The following is a 22,221-nucleotide window of genomic DNA, read 5'->3' on the forward strand; positions in this document are numbered from 1 at the left end:
AATGAGTCCACTTTTCTGACGCTCAGGGTATCTATCATGCCACACGTGTGCCCTGGTGGACATTAATGATATATTGCTTTGGCTCACAGAACTCTTTCCACAAGCTGTCTCTCTTACCAGTGAGTGCTGAAACTTTTTTTTTTACTTCTGTGTTTCAGAGCCGCCAAATATAACAGAGGAAACATTCGTAAGTAAACCAAGACTTTTAAACTCCCTCACCCCCTCACCCCCCCGCTGGCCGTTCCTTTCCCGCCCCCCCCTCCCGCTTCCGTTCCTTTCCCGCCCCCCCTCCCGCTTCCGTTCCTTTCCCGCCCCCCCCCCCTCCCGCTTTCGTGTCTTTCCCGCCCCCCCCCCTCCCGCTTCCGTGTCTTTGATCTTTGGGTGTCCCAGTAGAAGACTCTTCCCTCTGCTATTTACGGGTGCATGGTTTTTTACTTGCTTGCAAATTCTGATGTGATGTAATGGGCCCTGCATTTTCGCGAGCTCCAGTGGTGTAATACTTGGAGGTCTTTGTTTTAAAGGGTGTGAGACTGGTTCAGCCTTGCTATTATCTGCGTCGCGTGTTGGTCTGTTAGGTAGGTATCTTCCTTGGCTCCGGGCAGCAATCGTCAGTTTTAAGAGTTTTCAACGAGTCTAAAAAGGGGGTACGTTGGAGAGCTTTCCGACACCTCAGATTTCCTGGTATCAAACATCCTGATGTCTGTAAAACTGATATCTGTATGCCCAGTTTGTCAGTGTTCATAATAGTTGCTATTGTTATTGCTGGCAAAGTTCTGTAAAACTTGCCCCAATCCCGCTTCCGTGTTTTTCCCGCCCCCCCCGCTTTCGTGTCTTTTCCGCCCCCCCCTTCCCGCTTTCGTGTCTTTCCCGCCCCCCCCCCTCCCGCTTCCGTGTCTTTGATCTTTGGGTGTCCCAGTAGAAGACTCTTCCCTCTGCTATTTACGGGTGCATGGTTTTTTACTTGCTTGCAAATTCTGATGTGGGTGTTTGTGTGTGTCATTTGCGAGAGATAAAGCTAGTGGCATTGTAAATGACAATGCCATTTATTTATGTTAAAAAAACATAAATAAAAATAATGTCAAGAGCAATGCCAATAGCTCTAACTTTAACAAAGGCAAAACCATTGCATTGTAAATGCTTGTTTCTCATCCTACCACGTCCCCAGCTCTGTGTAACCAGTTCTTTATTACCCCACACTAATTCTTGCAGTTCTCTCTGTCTCTTTCGCCTTCTCTCCATTATGCCTTAAAAGTGTCTATTTCTTGTTTGCCTTTCTCCTTCCCTGTGTTGTCTTTCCTTTCTCTCACCCTGGTTTCTGCAGGTGTTTCCTTCCTCACTGAAATAAAAGAGACTTGGAGGCGCGTTTTACCGAGGGCCTTCTCTGCCAACAAGGATTGATTTTTCAAGTATGTTGTGCTGGGATATCTGAACCCGTGCAGCAGGCTTCAGCCAGGCAGAAGCTGCCATGTTGTTTACTTCATTCACCTTTTGCGAGAAGGCTTTGGAAGTGGATGGGGGCCCACTCTCGAGTAAGGGTACCTGGGGGGCTCCGCACCGCGGGGGCTTGTGTCAAGCCCCTGCTTTGTTCATGCGGTTGTCAGCAGTGAGCACAAGGTATTTTCCTCCTACTCCAGAACATAGTCAAAGTTGCTTGCCAATTTCTTATTAATGCTGACAAGCACAGCTTGTTAATAATTTTATCCGTTTGCTGTGTGCATTCTCCGTGGTCGTTAGCCTGGTGTTTTAAATAACTGCCTTAATATTACCTGTCATTTTCTTCACCGCTGACAGGTACAGCTTCCTTCAGCCTCAATTGATCCAACTATTTTATTAGTATATTTTGCTCGCTGCCATTCTCCACCTTTTCCTGATTTTTTATTGTTTTCAAGTATTTAAGGATCTTTTAGTAACTCTAGATGTTCTTAGCACACTAATGTGTTGTTGTCTTTTTTTTTCTACTTATTTATACCTTTTATTTATATTAATGGTGCACTTCGTTTGTATTGGCAAACCTGTCCAGAGTGTAGTGTAGTCCAACTTCAGAGACACCTCTGAAGTACTTACAAAAACTTATTGTAATTTTCATCCAAATTGTCCTTTTTATTTCGTAATTTAATTTTTGTTTCACTAGGGCTGTAATGAATATGAGCCAACCTCTTCCATTTTTGAATTAAGAAGGGGAACCAGAAATTCCATGAGATAGATGGGTAAAGATTTTGCATTTATATTTTATTGCTATGGGGGAGAAACATTCTCCTCAATTAGATAGCAACATATTTTAATGCATAATTTGGGTGTTCAAGGGAGAAAAGTGTATGAGGATTTATCTGATAATGTGAAGGAGAGGAGGTTGGTGACAAAAATGTATTTACTACGACTTTAAGAAAGCCAAGTAATCATTTTAAGGCAAGAATGAATGTTGTACTCTAAAGGCATACGTTCTTCAACCTAGCTCAAGGGAGAAATTAAACGGCTACCTCCTATATAGCAATGTTTAGAGGGTTATCAGCTACATGCAAGTTTGGAACATTAACGGATTCCCTCATTAGAGACCAGTTAGTCCATTACACTAATTATCATAAGATTCAAGAAAGATTCCTCACTCATAATCCTGGTTTAGAAGAAGCTATTCAGATAGCCGAGAGTATTGAAGATACTGCTTTTTTGTGAAAGAGAAGAAAATAAACAAAGAAAATTGGAGGGAGGAAAAAATAATTTGTATTAAAGGAGGTTCGGAACAAGTATTAGAAGTGCAAGAAGGCAAGCATATTGTCAAATCTAAGTTTAAAAATGATAGTGTGAAGTGCTTCGGATGTGGTAAACCTATTCCTCTTGCTAATACTATTAAATGCCCAGCTTGAAGCGTAACCTGTAGGAAATGCAAAAGGACAGGACATTTTGTAAAGATATGTAAACCGAGTGCTGTAAGTAGAGGAGTATATGTTATTCATATTGGGGAGTGCACAGAGGTTAAAGATGGCACTACTTTTATCTTTCAAGTGCATAGTCATGAAAGGGACAACAAAGTCAAATATCCCTCTTGCGAGATCCAGCTTGATGGTAAATCCATTACTGCTTATGCTGACTGGTGTTCTCCCTACACATTGATTGGCCATGGTGTCTTTAATCAAACCTTTAGAGAAGAGGAATATGTATCAGAAGAACCTGACATACATCTGGAAGGGTACAACAAGGATCCCATTCCCTTGAAAGAAATGGTAAAGATGAGAATTTCATTCAAAGACAGACACACTATTGGTAAAGTGAATTACGGAGAAAGGGTGCAACCTATTTGCTTGTAAGCATCATCGAGATCTTGAACTCAAGCTTGAGGCAAATAATGAGGAACAGGTCATTCTGATAGATAGGACCTTAGTTGGGGCAAACATATGTGAGGTTTTCCCTGATGTGTTTGTTGATGAAATTGGCATGCTTAAAAATTACTTGCATAATATCAAACTCAAATCTGAAGCCATACCCATAGTACACAAATCACGCTCCATACCCTTACTAATGCAGAAGCCTTTAAAAGAAGAACTTAGAAATTTGCAGGAACAAGGTATCATTGAACCAGTAGAGAGATCCGAATGGTTGGCGCCCATTGTTATTGCACCTATGAAGGAGGAAAAAAATATTTGCATGTGTGTGGATTTGAGGTGTCTAAATGCTAGCAAATGGATTAACAGACACCCTCTTCCGAAAATAAATGAGATACTGACTGTGATGCATGAAGCTAAATATTTTTCTGTACTAGATCTTTCTTCAGTGTATCATCAGGTTGCCCTTCATCCTGATTCTCAAATACTCACTGCTTTTACCACTCCTTTTGGAAATGACAAATTCTTGAGGATGCAGTTCGGCCTTACTTATGCGGCGGCGGTATTCCAAAGGATAATGCAGCATGTTCTTGAAAGAGTGGATAAAACAGTATGCTTTCAAGATGATATCCTGATATACGGTTCTAATGAGCATTAACACAATGATATTCTAAGGAGAGTGTTGGGTAATTAAGAAATGCTGGTCTTACCCTAAAGAAAAGCAAATGTAAAATTGGTGTAGCATCTGTATATGTTTTGGGTAATACCCTTTCAAGCGAGGGAATCAAGTCAAAGATGGACCTAATTGAGTCAGCATCTAAAGCTCCCATTACCACCAATAAGGATGAGGTTAAATCCTTTTTAGGGTTAGATGAATACATGTCCAAGTTTATTAAGAACTTTTCGACCTTGGTTCAACCTCTGAGCGACTTATTGAAGAAAAACGTACATTTTGATTGGTTGCATAATCACACTTACAATTTTAATGACATAAAAAGGGCCATTGTTTCAGCACCTTTTATTGGGAATTTTGACAGCAAAAGAGATACTATACTTACCAAGGATGCAGGCAATATAAGGGCCTTGGAGCCACTCTTTCCCAAGTGGTGGGGGGAGGTAAAGAGAGAATAATTGCCTTCCCTTCCAGGACTCTCAAGGAGGAAGAAGGGAATTATTCCACGATTTAAAAAGAAGCGCTGTCATGCTTTTGGGCCACTAATCATTTTAAACATTTCCTTTGGGGTTTACCTTTTGAACTGAGAACTGACCATAAGCCCCTTGTCTCTATTTTTACGAAGAAAGATATTGAAAAAACTACCCCAAGGATTAGCAAGTGGTTAATTAATTTGAAGAGCTTCAACTTTAAAGTGGTGTATGTACCAGGAGATAAGAATACAGTGACTGATTGCTTGGCTCGTCTTCGCATTAAAAAACGAGGTGAGGACCATATGCAGGAGTTGGCAGTCTTACAAGCTGCTGTTCCTGCCATTCTGAAGTCTGACTGGGAGAAGTATATCTTGGAGGATGTCATCTTAATATCAGTCAAGGACAAGATAGTAAATGGTTGGCCAGATAAGTGTAGTGGATAGTCCAAGAAGCCTCAATCTTTTTGGAATGTGAGGGAAGATTTATCCATTGATGGGAATAACATTATCAAGTCAGGAAAAATTGTTCCACTTGAGAAGTTGAGGGAACATATCTGTGTACTGGCACATGAAAAGTCATTGAGGCAGGAACCTCAGCAAGAGCAAACTTAGGCCAGGTTATTGGTTCACATACATGGACGCCATGGTGGAAAATGTGGTTAAGAACTGTAATGCATGTAGTCATAGTGATGAAAACCAAAAGTACTAGAAAGGTCCCTTTACAACCTGTTGAAGTTCCTATTAAACCCTGGAATAAGATAGGTTTAGACATAATTGTCCCATTACAAGTGACTGGACTACAAAACAAATATACAATTGTTTTGGTTGATTATTTTTCTAAACGGGTTACAGTTAAATTAGTCAAATGTGTTGATTCAAAACCCCTTATTTTCTTCTTGTCAGAGGTTTTCACAAGTAAAAGTATTCTGCATACTCTAGTAGCAGATAATGGAGTACAACTCGTCTCAGGAGAGATTTCCTTCATAGTTTGGTCATCAAACATGTTACCACCCCTTTATTTTGTTCTTGTGCCAATGGTTTAGTTGAAGTCAGTAACAGGATGATAAAGGAAGCCTGACAGTTAGACATGATTTCCAATAAACCCACTGTACAATCGCTCCAAAATATGCTTTAGTCATACCATATCACTCCCAACTCTGTCACAGGTTATTCTCCGTTTTGTCGGCTAAGAGGTTGTAAACCTGGTTCTATGCTGACTCCTAATTGGCTATTTGAAGATGACTTCTTCCAGTTGGAACAGCATGAGATTAAAGAGAAAATTGTCAATCATCAAACAAATTATAAAAAGGAGTATGATGCCATCGGGGCGTTAAATAACAAAAGTGGAGCGTTGACAATGGGTCCGAGTAAGAAAAACAAATATGAGCTATAACAAATACTATGATCCTGAAAAGATAAAGTGGATTAATCAAAATGTAGTAGTGTTGAAAAATGGACAGCTATGGAGCATGGACAGACATGCTCGCCACAATACTTTTAAGAAGAATGATGCAGGTGCCCAAGAGAGGGTAAACCAAGCTGAATCCTCTGACATTTATCTTTTTGTACCAATCTTATGCTTTATTATTTTTTTCTCACGGATGTTATCACTTGGCATCCCACATATTTTTCTTGTGTTCTTTTTTGGTTCCTGATTTGTAGGATAGGGAGATGTGTTGTAATTTAACTTTGTCTATTTTATTATATTTTTATCGTCATCTTTAAGTTTTATTACAGTTGGTATCTTCCCCTGTAAAACCCCCTTTTGTTGTACCTTCCTACTGTGTTCCATGGAACTCCTGATTCCCTGGGAGTGCAGATTAGAATGTTGGGACGTTCAGTGGAGGCGTTTGACAGACGAGATGATTTTCTGCTGGGGACACCTTTCATTTATAATAAAAGCTGTTTTACTTGGTTGGTTCCTGGATTCCTTTGGACTACCTTATATCAATTACATTACAAACCCAGGTTTTTGCTAGGCAACTGCTAAAGCATATTTGAAAAAAGATGAAGGCCCTTAAGGGCTGCCTGGTATTTAAAATTTCTGTCTGAAGACATACACAAGGAAAGCGAGTGTTGGATTGGAATGTGAATGGTTGGGGATATGCCAAATGCAGAGAGAAAATACATGCTGCTGTAAAAAGAGAACACTAATGCAAAGAGAACACAAATGCTGCCTTAAAAAACTAGCATTTACAATGCAACGGTCTCACCTTTGCAAAAGTTAGAGCTATTGGCATTGTAAATGACAAATTTTGTATTTATGTGTTGGTTTTGAAAACAGATTAATAAATGGCATTGTCATTTACAATGGCAATAGCTTAAACTCTCGCAAATGCGAGACCTATTGCATTTGCACCCACACACACACACACACACACACACACACACACACATAGATGTGGTGGTGGTGGTGGTGAATGTGGTGGTGGTGGTGAGTGTGGTGGTGGTGAATGTGGTGGTGGTGGTGTATGTGGTGGTGAATGCGGTGGTGGTGGTGGTGGATGTGGATGTGGTGGTGGATGTGGTGGTGGTGGATGTGGTGGATGTGATGGTGGATGTGATGGTGGTGTATGTGGTGGTGGAGGATGTGGTGGTGGAGGATGTGGTGGATGTGGATGTGGTGGTGGTGGTGGTGGATGTGGCGGTGGTGGGTGTATGTGGTGGTGGTGGGTGTGGTGGTGGAGGGTGTGGTGGATGTGGTGGTGGTGGATGTGGTGGTGGTGGATGTGGTGTTGGTGGATGTGGTGGTGGAGGTGGATGTGGTTGTGGAGGTAGATGTGGTGGTGGTGGATGTGGATGTGGTGGTGGATGTGGTGGTGGATGTGGTGGTGGATGTGGTGGTGGTGGATGTGGTGGTGGAGGATGTGGTGGTGGAGGATGTGGTGGTGGTGGATGTGGAAAACCCGGAAGGGAGAGCTCAAAGCTCAAACCACTGTGAGATGGAGAGTCAAGGGTCACCCAGTCCTTGCAAAGGAGAGAGTGTCCCTCCAACCAAACCCAACCAATGATGATGAATCGCCAGCCCCACTGCGTAGAAACTCATTCATCACCGGAACTAGCAACATTGATTTACTTTAAGGGTGTGCTGTCCACAGCACAGACTATGTTTCAATTAATCAGAGAAAAACAACATCCCTGACTGGCTAAATCCCAATACTGAATTTGGAAAATAAAGCCATTAGATCAAAACGCCTTTGTAACTTGTGGTAGCACTTCAACCAATGACTGAGACATACATGAAAGTCCAAAGAGCGACTTGGGTAGTATTGGCCTGTGATGTCGATATAAATGGACGTACTGTTTACTGGGGGTGTCCACTTTAGCTGGGAATGGGGAAGCTTTCAGTTGATGAAAGAGGTTGAAGATGTCTTTGTGTATTCGAATAGCGACCCCTACCGGACAAAAAATTGCCAGATGCGAATATCCAGTTTTCTTCAGGTCTCATGTCATCCGTGCATGTGCATGACGCATCTCGAATGTACCTCTCGTTTAACCCAGGCAGGAAGTACCCAATTTGCGAGCAGTTTTAATCGCAGGTCGAACCAAACTGCAAACCTCTGTCCCTTTGAGATAAATTACGGAGAGGGATCAGAAAACCCCAATAAGGCCCTTCATTCCATACGGAGCCACCATACGGCACAAGCAGACACATAGCTGGCTATGAGAGCAGTAGGGCTAAACATGTATGCACATCAACGCTATTTAGAAAGGAGAGTCCTTCTGATTTTAGCAAAATGTGGTGCTATATATCAGCTTTCCTAATCTCTTTCTCCTTTATTAGTCATCATAAACGGTAAATTGACAAATAGAGTTAATCTCCTTCGAATTCCGAAATCACCTTCCCGGGTGTTCCCGGATGCCAGGCTGTGTTATAATGCAAGGAAGCATTGGCCTGGTTTCACTTATCTGAAAGTGAGATGCTGTAACAATTGGATCTCCTGCGTGCTCTCCGGGGTGCAGTAGCCGGCAGCGATGCCTCCACGGGCTGTGGGTGTGTACGGGGTGGGGGTTGTGTTCCAGCCTGCCATCTAAACTCCCGGAGGCAGGCCAAACCTGTCTGGTTTCCCTCCCGCTTTCTCCTGATCTGCCTTTTACCGAAACAGAGAAGCGCGCAACTCCCTGACTCAAGATGCGGGCTCACCCACCGCCTGCAGCGTGTGTTGCCCTCAAGGAGGAACGGTGGGCGAATCCACCAGACGCCCCCTTGACCGGCCTGCAAATAATGTATGCGCACCGACAAGATAGTTCCACCACACACAAGATAGTTCTGTGGGTCAATGCCCTGGCTGCAGAGAACTGTGTGCATGTTGCAACCCACACACATCCGGTCCCAGACAAACTCTCAAGATTCCCAGGTCTAAACAAGATCTTGTTTGCTATGCTAACAACACTCTCATCTGATTGGCATTACATAAATACAATTTGTGTCTGGCGTCAGGGCACCCGGCTCCTCATGCCACCTCCCCCCTCCATCCTACACCCCTCCCCCAGGGTCGCCAGCTCGAAGGGGACCCTTCTCCCGGCTCTTAATCAATACTTTGTTCACCCCGCAGTCACTTCCGGTGTGACCACCGCGCCTCCGGCCTGGTTGCCCCCTCGCTCCTCCGCGCTCCTGCTTCAGAGACCCCTGCAGTGCCAGACCTTTTCTACGCCGAGAGCAGCGCCCCAGCCACCGCAGGGCCGCCCGCTCCAACCGATCCCGTTTTTCCCGGCACTTCCTGCCGGCGCCCTCGCCCCCTCGCCACACGATTGGTGGACGCGACCCCGCCTCCCAGCTGACCCGCCCTCCCGGCTCCCCTCTTAAGGAGACCCTGCACGCACCTGGACAGTGACCACCGCGCCTCCGGCCTGGTTGCCCCCTCGCTCCTCCGCGCTCCTGCTTCAGAGACCCCTGCAGTGCCAGACCTTTTCTACGCCGAGAGCAGCGCCCCAGCCGCCGCAGGGCCGCCCGCTCCAACCGATCCCGTTTTTCCCGCCACTTCCTGCCGGCGCCCTCGCCCCTTCGCCACACGATTGGTGGACGCGACCCCGCCTCCCAGCTGACCCGCCCTCCCGGCTCCCCTCTTATGTCGCCCCCTCAGCGACCGCGCAGCGGACGCGCGCAGCGGGAGCACCGAATGAGCGCCGAAGGTGCGCCAAAGGTAAGCCCGTCTGCGCCCGTCCGCGCCTGGACCGCGCCCAGCGCCAGAACCCCTGGCCCCCACCGCCGGAAGCCGACCAGACGGACCTACGACGCCACCGAACTCATCGCTCTCAACACCGGCCGAACCCCGGGTTGCTACCGAGCCACACCGAGACGCACCGAGACGCACCCACGGACCCTTCATCTGCAACGCCTGCAAGTTCACCTGCAACCGGACCGGCTCCACTCCGCCAGCGCTCAAGACCTCGACGAGCAGCAACAGCAACCACCTGAAGGGCATCCTGCTCAACACCCACTCCGTCCACAGACACGCCGTCGAGCTCTGGAACCTGCTTGACACCACAGACCCAGACGTCGCCTTCCTCACGGAAACCTGGATGAACGCCTCCTCAGCGCCCGACATCGCCATCGCCATCCCGGACGGCTACAAGATCATCCGGAAGGACCGCGTCAACCAGACAGGAGGAGGCATCGCCATCATCCACAGGAACACCATCCGCATCACGACCGACACCGATGACACCCTCGCACCCGCCGAACACCTGCACTTCCAGATCCACGTCAACCCCAAGACCACCCTCAGAGGCACCCTGATCTACCGTCCCCCGGGACCCCGCACACAATTCAGCGAAGACATCGCCGACTTCATCAGCCCGCACGCCCACCCCTCCGCTGACTACATCCTCCTCGGGGACCTCAACTTCCACCTGGAGAACAACAACGACCGCAACACCACCACCCTGCTGGACAACCTCGCCAACCTCGGACTCAAGCAACTGGTGACCACCCCCACCCACTACGCCGGACACACACTCGACCCGATCTTCTCTTCCAGCAAAGACATCGCCTTCAGCCACGCCACGGAACTCAACTGGACGGACCACAGCTGCGTCCACTTCAGCTACAGAAAAACCACGCTCCACCATCACCAGCAACAGGCTCCCCGCAGAAGCTGGAACAAGATCACTGCAGACCAGCTCGCCACTTCCCTGAACAAAAACCCTCCCACCAGCACAACGAACCCCAGCCAAGCGGCCACCAATCTCACGAAATGGATCAGCGACTGCGCAGACGACCTCGCCCCGCTGAAGACCCCGCCGAGTAGACCCGGAAGCAAGAAAGCCCCATGGTTCAACGACGAACTCAAGAGCTCCAAGAAGAACTGCAGAGCACTCGAGAAAACCTGGCGCAGAGACCCAACACCGGACAACATGACTGCCCTCAAGCTCGCCACCCGCAAACACCACCAGATGATCCACGCCACCAAGAAAACCGCATTCAAGGAACGACTGGACAACAACGCACACAACAGCAAGGAACTCTTCAACATCGTGAAAGAGCTCTCCAACCCCAACGCCGGAAACAACGACATCACCCCTTCGCAAGACCTCTGCAACTCCTTCGCCTCCTACTTCCACAACAAGATCGTGGACATACACAACAGCTTCAGCACTCACCCGACGCACGCCACGACGGAACCACCGCCCCCCACCACCACCCTCCGCGCCTGGACCCCGATCAGCACCGAAGACACCATCCGCACGATGAACTCCATCCACTCCGGATCTCCGACCGACCCCTGCCCCCACCACGTCTTCAACAAGGCCGACGCTGTCATCGCACCCCACCTGCGGGACATCATCAACACCTCCTTCGACACCGCTACCTTCCCGGAGAGCTGGAAGCATGCCGAACTCAGCGCTCTACTCAAGAAACCATCAGCCGACCCCACCGACCTCAAGAACTACCGCCCCATCTCGCTGCTCCCGTTCCCGGCTAAAGTCATCGAGAAGACCGTCAACAAGCAACTGGCCGCCTTCCTCGAGACGAACGGCTCCCTCAACCTCTCGCAGTCTGGCTTCCGGGCCAACCACAGCACCGAGACCGCCTTGATCGCAGCTACAGATGACATCCGAGCCCTGCTTGACAACAGAGAAACAGCGGCCCTCATCCTCCTGGACCTCTCCGCGGCCTTCGACACTGTCTGCCACCGTACCCTAGTACAGCGCCTCAGCAACGTCGGAATCCAGGAGAAGGCACTGGAGTGGATCACCTCCTTCCTCGCCGGAAGGACACAGAGAGTCCGCCTCCCTCCGTTCAGATCGGAAGCCACCAAAGTCATCTGCGGCGTCCCTCAAGGCTCCTCGCTCAGCCCAACACTCTTCAACGTCTACATGAGCCCCCTCGCAGCCATCGCACGCCAGCACAACCTGAACATCATCTCCTACGCCGACGACACCCAGCTGATCCTCTCCCTCACTAACGACCCCGCCACCGCCAGAGCCAACCTGCACGAAGGGATGACAGACGTAGCCAAATGGATGTCGAACAGCCGCCTGAAACTGAACTCAGACAAGACGGAAGTCCTCATCCTGGGATCCTCACCCTCCGCCTGGGTCGACTCCTGGTGGCCCCCCGCCCTGGGCAGCGCACCCAAACCAACTGACCACGCACGCAACCTGGGCTTCATCCTGGACTCCTCCCTCTCCATGACCAGACAAGTCAACGCCGTCTCCTTGTCGTGCTTCAACATCCTGCGCATGCTACGCAAGATCTTCCGATGGATCCCCACCGAGACCAGGAAGACGGTCACCCAGGCCCTCGTCACCAGCCGACTGGACTACGGCAACTCCCTCTACGCCGGAACCACCGCCAAACTCCAGAAAAGACTCCAGCGGATCCAGAACACATCAGCACGACTCATCCTGGACATCCCCCGCCGCAGCCACATCTCCGGACACCTGAGAGACCTGCACTGGCTCCCGGTCAACAAGAGAATCACCTTCCGGCTCCTCACCCACGCACACAAAGCCCTACACAACCAAGGACCAGGATACCTCAACAGCCGCCTCAACTTCTACGCTCCCAAACGCCAGCTTCGATCGACCAGCCACGCCCTCGCCACCGTCCCCCGCATCCGAAGAGCCACCACTGGAGGAAGGTCCTTCTCCTACCTGGCCGCCAAGACTTGGAACTCCCTTCCGATCCACCTCCGCCTGACCCAGGACCACCTCGCCTTCAGGAAACAGCTCAAGACCTGGCTGTTCGAGCAGTAGCGGACCCCCTCCCCCCAGCGCCTTGAGACCCTCCGGGTGAGTAGTGCGCTATACAAATGCGGTGATTGATTGATTGATTCCGGCAGCCTGGTCTCCATCTATAATTGCACTACAAAGGCCTCGCATCCCAATTAGTTTTCATTGGGAATGAGAAGTGTTTTTGGCTGGGTTCATTTTGCATGACAAACCCAACCAGAAGGGCGTGACAGAAGCAGCTGTGAATCTCTCCCCGTTCGCAAATTAAAAAACCTGGTCTGCGAATGGCCAGCAGGAATCAGGCAAACTGTGCGCACAGGAGCGGTGGAGAGCCGAGGGGACGGTATACCAGAGGGAGGGCAGCAGCAAAGTGGAGAAGGAGACAAAGGGGAGGGAGGATGGTAAAGGAGCAGAGAAAAGAGAGAGAGAAAGACGGAGAAAAGAGGTGAGCGAGAGAGAGAGTGGAAAAGGAAAGGCATAGATAAGGAAGGAACGAAAGGAGAGTAAGGGAGAGACAGAGTTGTCGAAGACAGATGGAAGCAGAAACAAAGGAGAAGAGAGAACAGAGAGTAGAAAGGAGGAAAAGGGAGAGAAGGGAAGGACGAGAGAGACATAACGGCAGAAAGAACAGTTAGTAGGGTGGAAAGGGATAATAACAAAGAAGGGGGCAAAGCATGGACGGAGAAAACGAAGAGGAAGTAGAAAGAACGGTTGAGAGGGGAGTGGGGAACAAGCCGTGAGCGTGCACATGCACATGCCGAAACCGGAAGTTTGGGAGCGTCACGCCTGTCGTGGGGCGGGACTTCCGTCTTCTGCGAGAAGCCCAGAAGCCCGCGCCCATGGAGTGGATGGCCCAGGAGCAGTGGTGACGCGGGGCTCCCATGCCTGAGGGAGAGCCCCGCGGTGGCTGCAGACGTCAGGAGTGGCGGCTGAGGCCGCTGATACGGTAAGTGGGGCTTAATTGTGTGGGGGGGGTGGCGTGTGTGTGTGTGGGGCTTAATTGTGGGGGGGGCCCGCATGTGTGTGTGTTTGCGCACGTGGGGGGGGGGCGGCGGTGTGTGAGTGTGTGTGCGTGGGGGGGCGGCGGCGGTGTGTGTGTATGTGTGTGTGCGTCTGTCTGTGTATGCGCGCGTGTGCGTGCCTTCAGCCGGCCTCAGTAGCGCTGTGTGTGCGTGCGCGTGAAGTGCGTCCAACACCCCAAGCGGCTCGTGCACCGGTGTATCTCCCTTGAGAGACAACTCGACGACAATTGGTCTCGAGAGCGAGACCTAAAAAGAAAAACGAAAGCTCCACTCAGCTCACTACTCCATGAGAAGCAAAGGGATTTACTGAAAAGCAAGGCACGTTTCGAGGCACACACTTGCAGTGGAGCACTTGAAAAATGTGATATGCCAGCACACATATATTGTGGAATTCGGTACATATGCCGAAGCAATTCCTTTTACCATGTTGTGCTGCTTTGAAAACATAATTATTGAAGGAGAAATGCAGAAACACTTCACTCTCTCCCTTAGCTACAAAATAACTGATCCTGCTGGACTCAATCCGATCTTGAAGATGAATTAAATCATTTTAAACAAAAGTGCTCATGTTGTACAAGTATGTGCAGATAAACCACATAGGAAGGAACAGAGCAGAGCTTCAAAAATAGAATTGCTGGCTCCATGTGTGTCTCAAATCCACACACATAATTTTCTACCCATTCAAAGTGTTCGCTGGTGTTGCCCACACGTCTCAACCCTTCTGCCTCCAACCCTGGCCTCCTGTTCCCAACTCCTCACTCTGTAATGAGTTGGGAAAGGTGATCTCTCGTTGACTGACACATTGTTTTGGAAAGCAAATTCTGTACCCTGAAGTGCCCCAATAGAGTCAGTCAGCGAGGGTTGTGCATGTCCCAGGGGAAGAGTGTCCCTTTCTCGGGCAGGCCACAGAAACAAGGTCTGAAATCACATACGTCTGGAAAATCCTGTGACACGGTACATGCGCAGTAAGTGCATGTGACTTTTATTGCTGTGACTGCCTGACCCTCGTGCAGCTTCGCTGTATGATGTAAATATTTATTGTTCAGCAGCAGGTAGGATGCATTTAATTAAAAAAAATTATTAAGGAGGCAATTACTATGGGGACGTGGCCACCTGCGCTCATACCAATAAACCGCCCTTGATTGCCAGTCTGGCCCTGCTTGCATCCTAGGCTCAGTGCCAGAGGCATGTAGCAGACCAAGAGAGTGAGTGTGTTGTTTTTACCTGCAATGGTTGTGACTGAGAGAATTGTGCTGCTAGCCTTGTTACCTACATGCTGTCAGGTGTTACCAGCTGCTAAATTCTCCTACCTTCATTATGTGCCCTCTCTTCGGGCCCTTAGTGGGGCGGGCAGTTAACGACCGTAAACACTATTAATGATCTGAGCAGAAGGCAACAATGCTTGTTTAATGCTGTGCCACTCAGGATACATTCTATGCATACTCTCCTGCCCATTACGCAGAGCACCTCAATGCCACTAGTTGGAAAAATAATATTTGGGCATTTCAGTTGCTGCCAAATTTCCCTATTCCCTTTACCCACTCACCGTTGGCAGCACGAAAGACTAATGACCAGAATTTAACTTTGGCCCTCGAACATGACATGAAAGGTGTCCAAAGAGTCTGGCACAAGAACACTGTGCCCAATTTATGTGCTGCCCGTCACGGCTACTTCTGCCAGGGAAAGGGCAGGCATGCTCAGCAGGAACACAGACAAGAGCATAACATGTACAGAGTTCTGTTTTATTGTCCTGTGTCCATGTTGGAATGGGTGACTATGATATCTATGAACTGCCATGATCTGTGCAGGCCCCACAATGTCAAAACCAATAAATGCAATGTCAACGTATGCCATAACCTGTGCCCGCATAACAACGTCAATACCCATAAATGCAATATCAATGTATGCCATCATTTATGTCTGAACAACAGTGTTCATACCGGCAGTAACAATGTCAATGTATACCATAATCCAATCAGGCATAGCAATGTTGTTACCAGTAAAAACAATGTCAATGTACGCCGTGCTTTAGGCACGCATAAGTATGTCAATATCAGTAAAGACAGTCGATGTATTCTGTGACAACTGAATGCACGATGTTGAGAAAGTCGGTATAAATGATACCAAAAGACTGCTTCACTACTTTCAGAAGTTCTAATGAACTCGTATCGTTGCTGTCGGATTCACCCATGGTGACCTCCCCAACAACCTAGAGTTAGAGACACATGGTAAGACAGGTCCGACAACCCCAACCAAAGCCTATCGAGTGAGAGATCACAGGTGGGGTCTCACTTAGTCCACAAACAAACTTGCACCCAGGGAAAACTCTGATCGATCCCACAGAGTCGCACCACAAACAGGTCCGAGAAAATTGGCCCTAATAAAACACATTTGGCCAAAGGCATGCTTTACCCAAAAATCCCAAAAAGCTAGATGCCACATGTAGGTAGCAGCACTCAACCAATCAGGACACAGCATGCACACCACAAGTAGTGGTCACGCACTCCAACACCGGACATCTGGACACATACACACTGGCCCACACTAGCTCTCCCTGAGGTCTAGATCCATCTGTGTCATTACCAGATGCTCAAACATGTTATTTATGATTGAGATGCTTTTTCAAGAATGCAGAATTGTTTTATTGTACCTTATATGATGTATATATTGTCAGCCGAAACTTGTACAAAATGAGACTTTCCTCAGTCGCACTCTGTCCAGACTCTCCCGGCCGCAGCGTTTAATTAAATCAACTTGTTCCTAGATGGGTACCTCACGGAAAAGAGCATTTCTCTCATCTATAGGAAACTAATCAATAACACGGCAGATCCACTACAGGCCCTCAAGGGGAAATGGAACAGTGATGGCTTAGAACTTGATGACGAGGACTGGCTGGAGGCGATCTCTTCCCCGCGGGTAGTTGCAATCCAGGCCAGGCTGAGATTAGTGCAGCTCAAAATATTACACAGGACTTATGTAACAGGGCCTTGCCTGGTCCAGATGGGAAAGGCAGAGAGTGGAGAGTGCAGAAGAGGGTGTGGGGAATTAGGCAGACAGCTCAAAAAAGCTCTGAAGACTCATCTGTTTAAAATGGCGTTTTAGATTCTCCCCGTTGGCCCTATTCTTCTGTTCTTCTCTTTTTGGTCACTATGCGCCAGGATACTCCGGTAGTAATTGAGCGCGGTATAAAACAGCATATAACATATAACATATCATTAGGGACGTTCATCCACATATTGTGGAACTGTCAGCAGATACATTTGTATTGGAGGGACAACCACCACACACTGCGGGAAGAACCGGGGGTTGACATGCAGCCTGAGGCTCGGAGGTGTATCCTACATGTCTGGGAGCCTACAGATCTAAACACGTACACTGCACAATGGGCAATGTTAGCATACATGATAGCAAAAAGGAACATTGCACAGCAGTGGGGAGCAAGTCAGCCGCCTCAATTGAGGAGGTGGGAAAAGAACCTAGACTGGTGCATGTATAGGGAAAAGTCAGTCTACGTGGCCAGAGGGTGCCCTGGGAAATGGAGAAAGGTGTTGTAGTGTAGTTCCTATCATCCCAATAGGCTCTGCGCATTGGAATAATACCTACAATAGTAAAGGCCTAGACCAGACGTTAACTAGGTCTACTACTGTCGATACTAGACTTAAAGTTTTGGGTTTGCCAGCTTAGCTCAGAGTTCACTAGAAACTTTCTCGAATGTTCAGGAAAGAATTAACTCCCCTGATTAGACAAGAAGGGATTTAGTTTCTGACAACCATAGAACATGACAACTTTGCTCTCCCCTAATCAAGAGTATATCTCGAGAGTCGTGTGAACAAAAGGCAATTTATTTTACTCAGTCAGTACGTGCATTCTTAGTCTCATCAGAATGTAGAGAAAAGGAAGAGACGGGCGTGTTCAATAAAAAGGTGTTATTTATTGATCAGTCTCTTTTCTCATACAAGAGAAATGGATCGATATTATTGCAATACTTATAGTTAAATAAAGTGCATACATTAAAAGCAATAGTATAAAATAATACTGTAAAAACATTGATATGGTTTCTAAGCCATATGATGTTTTAAAATGAATAAAATATATTACATACACATATACATTTGACTAAACGTACTCAACTGGTGTTTCTAAATACGCCTACCCCGTGTACCTGACCTAAGCCTAATACGTGGGCGGGAATAGAAAGTTACAGTTTAAGTTAAGTTTGTTTTTGCCAAGTGAATAACTAAAGAATTCTCTGTGAGGGGTTATTCAGTTCTGTACCTGGAAGTTAGGATGAATGAGGGATGGTATCTCTCTCTCTGGTCTCGATATTCCAGGCTGCCTGCGAGGGCTACCCGGAAACGCCGGTGCTGGATTTCTCGGCAGGAGAAAGCAGCTTCTCTCAGCGCGTCAGAAAGGCGGGGCTGCGCCAGCGGGGTCTGCTCTGCTCTTCGCTTCGGCAAGTATGGCTGCTCCGTCTCGTCACCACGCGTGTGTTTGCATAGGGCAATATCGGTAATATTTATACCTTTAAGGTGCCGAGATTGACGTAAGGATGGACATAGATACGTCAATAAGGATGTCATACGACTTGCTCGTTAGCACATTCTTTTACTGAAGTTCTCGGTGAAATCAAAACAATGGCCGCAGGGTTTTGCCCAGGTTGTCATAGGTTTGATTTGTTATGAGAACTCCGTATGCCTTATCAGGGGCTGGAGGAATATCGCTTGTCTAATTAGATCGCAAGCGTTATGACCTAATCAGATAACACGTTCCTGTGCCGTAGTGTGACTGCGTCAGATAACGGTATCTGCATCATGGGGATGTTCTGCCTCATGGGCTGATTACTAGTTAACTTGTTAGTTTACTAACCAGAATAGGGTCAGGAATAGGGGGATCGATTCAGGACCTATAGGAATACATCACACCCACTCCACGCTAACTATGGTCATATTGACTAATCTAGGCATAGTATAACATAGTACAACATACTACAGAGTATAGTGTATACCTTACCACCCCAAAATACATAAATGCATTTTGAAATTTTTCAAATATACGGAAAAATTGCAGTCATATGTATTGTATGCACTCAAGCTGTATAATTATGCCAAAGTAATCGCATTTGTATACATTATTGCTATTTGGTATATGAGAATTACACATGAAATGGCTCTTAATACAGAAAAAAAGTTCGAGACCATTCCATCACATAATAAAGTATTTGTGAACATACCTGCGGGCAGCTAATGTCTATAAACTATGTCTATAAGCTATCTAAAATTTAGAAACCTTAGTTCTTTAAGAATAGTTCTTACTTTAAGCAGAAGATAGTGTCCCGAAAAATATGAAAAAATATTTTGGGGCTGCTGAAAAATTGCTGTCCGTGAACTGGAGGAAAGATTGTTCATGTGACTTTATTTTTAAAGTTGAAGGCCGAATTCAGGGAACGCCGTGTGCGAGCTTGTTCAAAAAGTCTCTATTTCTGCTCTGGTGAGAACATCATATCATTTAGGCTTTCGAAAAAACTGTCAACAGCTTCCTGGGAAAGTTCCACTAACTCGGAAATAGGTGTAATCATGCATTCGTGCGCATGATTGTCTCCATTGACATTCTGATTTGCATTGCTGACAGAAGGTCGTACCTGTTCGATGCTGCTTTCATCTTGAACTTCACTACCCATCAATCGTAGTGGTGAAGCTTCCACGAATGCCGTCATCAGGATTGGTAGCCTTTGAGGGCAGCACAAAGCATGAACCTTGATCGGGCTCAACAATGTTTCTGCATCCATTGGCGCATCCGATTGTAGCGTCAGACAGGTGTCTAACACGTATTCTTCTCCGCATAGCAGGCACCTTAATACAGGTAAAACACATCTTTGCCACATTGGTCGAAATGATAGAAACCAAGTCATATTTAGGTCTCTAAGCCGGGAGAGTCCCAGGATTTTTGATATCCGGTCCCGGTATCCAATGGCTAGGATTGTTTCTTCCCTTGTCGCAAGAGTTTTGTCTGTGACATGGGTTGCCATAACGAAAAATAAGGACTAAGAATAGGATTCCTGCAATTAGTCCCAGGATCAGGGGAAGTTCGCCAAAAATCGAATGGACGAAATCTGGAAAAATACCCAGTATGGCTTTGAATGGTGTTAATGCCATCGAAAATACTGTCTTAAATACCTTTGAGATCCCATTGGTATCAGAAATATTTAAGATTTCATTTAGAACTTCTGCGAAATGATTGGGGGAATTAGTTGATAACAATGAATGTATCTCTGCAGTCGTCCTTGCGACTTGTAGATCATACGTTTCTTTTGATGACGTGAGCCTTGTAGGCGTCTGAAGAAGCACTGTTTTCATTCTGCTTAAAGTATCTATTCGAATAGAAGTAATTTTCAAGTTGGGCCATGCCCTTGCCTCCCTGTCTGGAAAGGAGCTGGGGAACAACGAGCGTCCACAGCACTTGACCTTCGCAGTCGTAGTTACTAGATAAGGAGTCCCGGGCATAAGACTACAACATCTGCGGTCTACAATTAGAATGTAACTCCCATTATAGAGTCTTTGAAAGAATGGTTCTATTTCTGTTGCAGGTGCGCCTTGCTGGTGACCTGAAAGGTTGTATGAATTCCCTTCACAGGCTCCATGCAAACTAATACCGTTACACAGAAGTGTGCCACTTAGTGACATCGCACAATTGTTGCCACTAAGAAACACTTTCTGTCCTTTATTACTGACACATGCATGTGAATAGGGCAGGTTCCATGTTGTTTTAAGGTACCCCTTTCCCAATTTCTCGTACATGCCAGCCTGTATATATTTTTGGCAGTATTGAAACCTGAAGGTTGAAATTGGAATATTAATTATCCCATGTATTATCCATTCACTGACAGGTCGTTCTGACATTGTCATTGGTAATCTCTCAAGTTTCTCAATGCTCAGGATTGTATAATCAGCAGCACCCCTTTGCGCCATACTGATTTGTCTATCAGTAAGGTTAAAGATTTGGAATAGTGACGTTGTGTTGATTAAACGCCAAGGCACATAGCCTGAACGCAGATTTTGTAACGTCCAGCCAAGCTGTACAATAGAACGCAATTGTGACTGACCGTGTTGTAATAACAGTAAGTCCTGCGATAATATGTCGATTGCTGAAGACACAATGCTGTCCAAAGAAAAAATTCTGGAGGACAGAGTCATTAACCCACTGTCCACTACAGAAAGTGATTTTTCCAAATTAATACGGTCAATTTCCCGTATTCTCTCTGCTGTTTCAATTTGAGTAACCTTCCAGGCCTCATTGTATGCTGCATATACAGAGGCTGCTATGAAACGTTTTTGACGCTGTTTGCGTGGTCCCATTATGAAATCACGCAAGTCAGCACCATCAGTAAGTAAAGTTAGGTGTTGCTTAATTTCTGCCAGTGTGGAAGTTTGCAGCCATTGAAGGCATATTTTGCCCACACTGTAGGTGGTTATTATCCCTGGGTGATGTCTTTGGGGATATCTAGGGTCTGGCCTGGTCATTTTGAACCCCTGTGTTTTATTCAGGAATCTGTCTTGACAGTTATTAGTATCTGTGGGCCAGATCAACCACTGTTTCCAATCAGGATGTGTTCTGTTTTGGTTTAATATATGGTTTACGTCTATCTCTTCATCTGTAGAAGTGTTGCTAAACATTGTTGGTTTTGGAATAGACGGTTTAATTAAATCTTTGATTTTGGCTAGGCCAAGACAGGTGGTTTGTTGAACAGTGTCATTTAAAAATATCATTTGTTCTGGGATCATGCAGGCTCTAAACAAAGCTTCTATACCCTGTACTTGCCAATCTTTTGTACCCCAAACACTTTTCAATTCAACATTTTTGTCCCAATAATCAAAACCAAAGGTATTCAATTTTTCAAAAAATGAGTCTGAATAAATCAATATTGTGTTGGTTATCATGGTCTTGGTTCCTGTCTTGTTTGACAATTTAAAATAGAATGCTTCAGCATTACTTGTGTTAAAACCTGAAAAGTATGAATATTTGTCATAGAAGGTTCTTGAGCTTCCTTTTGGAGGGGTTGCACAATGTTCCCATTGATTATAATTTAAAACATTTCTAGGCTGTGCAGATTTATGTAGAAAATGGTTACCATAATGGTTATAACAGTACATACTATCATAATTTGTAGAACCCTGCAAATAATCATGTTTGGTAAATTTAGCAGACATTACTAAGTCAGACATCATATTATTAATGCTTTCGAAGTCCCAATCATCAGCAAATGAGCTTGGTTTTGCAAAGTCACTCAATGAGATCTTAATTTGGTGTGGATATTTCAGGATTTCGACCGGACCATAAATTTCATAGTCAGTGTTGTCCCAGGCTACCCCACCCGGTATCGGATTGGCTGTGAAGTTGACTGAGGAAAGTTCTCTTTTCTCGATGTGTGAAGATGTGTGTGGTTTGAGGATCAAGTTGATTTTCTGACTTGCTGTGTCCATTTTTGCATATTTTCCCTCAATGAAGCGTCCCAAAGTAAGTACCATGATGAGCCAAAGTATGAGGATAAATGCACCAAAACCC

Source organism: Lissotriton helveticus, chromosome 4_1 (genome assembly GCF_964261635.1).
Source record: "Lissotriton helveticus chromosome 4_1, aLisHel1.1, whole genome shotgun sequence".
Classification (NCBI taxonomy): Eukaryota; Metazoa; Chordata; class Amphibia; order Caudata; family Salamandridae; genus Lissotriton; species Lissotriton helveticus.